Source organism: Tachypleus tridentatus, chromosome 9 (genome assembly GCF_004210375.1).
Source record: "Tachypleus tridentatus isolate NWPU-2018 chromosome 9, ASM421037v1, whole genome shotgun sequence".
NCBI classification, from domain to species: domain Eukaryota; kingdom Metazoa; phylum Arthropoda; class Merostomata; order Xiphosura; family Limulidae; genus Tachypleus; species Tachypleus tridentatus.
The window spans coordinates 57,709,626-57,712,660 of record NC_134833.1 but is presented as its reverse complement, the minus strand read 5'-3'; positions in this window follow the sequence as shown (position 1 = coordinate 57,712,660).

Here is a 3,035-nt window from a genome sequence, read left to right as displayed (position 1 = left end):
CCATGTATTCTCTCTAATAATATTTATTAATCATGCATTCTTTCTACAAAAACAGATACAAAGTGACTTATTTAACTTTGTACTGTGTCAACAAAAACAGAAACAAAGCGAACTTTGTAACCACATATTATCTCTAATGATATTTATTAACCATATATTCTGTCTATAAGAAACCGATAGGAAGTGATGTATTTAATCATATATTATGTTTATTAATACCACTATAAAGTAATTTATTTAACCGTGTATTCTATCTATAAAAACTTGTTCAAAATGACGTATTTAACCATGTGTCCTGTTTATAAAAATCAGTGCATTGCGACTTATTTAACCATGTGTTCTGTCTACATAAATCTGTACAAAGAGACCTATTTAACCAGGTGTTCTGTCGATAAAAACAAGTACACTGTGACCTATTTAACCACGTGTTTTGTCTATAAAAACCGGTACAAAGAGATCTATTTACGTATGTGCTCTTTCTTTAAGAAACCAGCAAGAAGTGACCTATTTTACCATGTGCTCTGTCTATAGAAACTTGTGCAAAGACACCTATTTAACAGTGTGTTCTGTCTATAAAAACCGGTACATTGTGACCTATTTAACCATTTGTTCTGTTTATAAAACATTTACAAAGAGACCTATTTAACTATGTGTTCTGTTTATAAAATCGGTACGAAGTGATCTATTTAGCCATGTGTTGTGTCTATAAAAACTTGTACAAAGAGAGTTTTTTAACCACGTATTCTGTCTATAAAAACCAGTACGAAGTGACGTATTTAACTATGTGTTTTGTTTAATGCTATTTATCCTGATTAATTTTAAGTTCGAGGCACTAACTACACAATATATTCTGTATCAATTCAAATGTATTAATAATGCAATTCCACAAATGTAGTGATATCCCCTACCAAATGAACATACACATATAGAGTACTTTAACAGTATCATGCATTTCTAGTGATATCCCCCACCAAATGAACATACACATATAGAGTACTTTAACAGTATCATGCATTTCTCATCTTCATAAGCTGTGGTTTAATGCAGTAAGAACTTGGAAACCCCTCTCAAAAAAGTTCCCATGTTCAAGATATTTAAATTGGATGGATATTTGTACCTTTGGGAGTAAGTAAATGAACGGCTACTAAAGTTATTTATTGGTTCTTTCTTCAGTTAGAACTCTAGTGATGCCATCATTGGTTTCAAATAATATTCACTAGTTTTAAAGACTTGGTTACCCATACTTTAAACACCGAAGTAAAAAAAAAAAATCTATAAGGAGAAAAACAAAACGTTCTCCGCGAGGTCTTGTTAAAGATTTCTTTTGTCAGATTTTTGTCTGATTGAAGAATAGACTATTGGTTTGTTCATTGATGAAATTAATATATTTGTTTCAATAACAAAACACAAGTAGTATGTTACTGTATTTGCGTAACGTGTATTCCCAGGGTTTCTTTCTGAGTCTGTTAACCTTCGTTGAGTCTCAAAGCTCTTCTGTATTGCTAAAAACGCCTGTAGGGATATAAGTGAACCTTGGAGATTTAAATCAGTCATTTTCGCACGTAAGCATTAAACCTTGTACAGACAAAAGCTTAGCACTTCATAAAACTAACTGTCGTTATGAACATTTTTTAAATTTTTTGTGGAAAGTCCTACTTGAGAACTTTTGTGATTTTTATTTCATTGGAAAACTAAAATATCGTGTTTTATTCTAACGTACTTGGTATTTCTAAAGGCTGTAAACTTTACGTACTGTGAAACGTAAATTAATAACGATTTTTTTTTTGTACATCGCGAATGAAACGATGAAAGACAACAATTTGTTTAAGAAACATGTATATGTATATACACTCCTTGTAGGCTTGTCGTGGCCAGGTTGTTAGGGCGCTTGACTTGTAATCTGTGGGTCGCGGGTTCAGATACCCATCATACCAAACATGCTCGCATTTCAGCCGTGGAAGCGTTATAACGTGCGGTCAATCGCACTTTCGTTGGTAAAAAAGTATCCCAAGAGTTAGCGGTGGATAGTGATGACTAGCTGCTTTCCCACTAGTTTTATACTCCTAAATTAGGAACGGCAAGCACAGGCAGCTCTCTTGTAGCTTTGAACGAAATTTAAAAGCAAACAAACATTCTTTGGCTTAGCAAAAATACAACCGAGAAAACAAACTTGTGCATCATACTAACAAACCCGTAAAAAACGTTCCCTTCATGTAATAGCATGGTGGCTTCACGTTCTTGTCGTGTAACGTCATGGTGGTGTCAAATGGAATATTTCGAATTTCCTTATTAATGACGGAATATACAGGACTTCTTAAGATTAAACAATCAGTAGAAGTGATACTCTGAGTCCGTGAAATTACCCAGTCATTGACTGCATCTTTTGGGTTCCTTCAATAAACCATTCGATGGCAGTTTTCGTATTAATTTGTAACCATACTAAGTGTCAACATTAAACACTTTGTCATTAGACATAATTATTAGGGCTGTTTTTTTTTTAAATTGATCTTTTTTGTCTAGTTTATTTGGTATTTTAAAGGCTAAAGAGAGCGTGTGATAACAGTATTTCAAGTACATATATTCGCCATATCCATTGAAAACGACGCGATTTGCCTCAGTTCAGACACAAGAAACGCAACGCCACTTATATATGTCGTTTGTTAAGCAAAAAACAGTTGTTATGACGTGAATACCTTCTTCCAAATTAGCGAAGAATGGTTATTATCAATTATAATTGACATAAAACATTAGAATTAGGCCTATTATAAAATAAACATTCTTCATCTAGTCCTTTAGGTATTATCAGGAATTATAATACAGTACCATATTATTCCAATGGCACAAAATGTTTAATAAGTATTGGAAAAGCCGTTTTTTTAAACGTATATAGATTAGCATGTTTAGATCTGTAACTAGTAATCTTTGATTTAATTAGAGCTCTCTCATTAACACTCGTAACCACTTAAATTCAGGATGTTTTATTTACTGTTGTTTGCCAGAATACAACTTAGAGTAAATGCGAAAGACAGAAATAG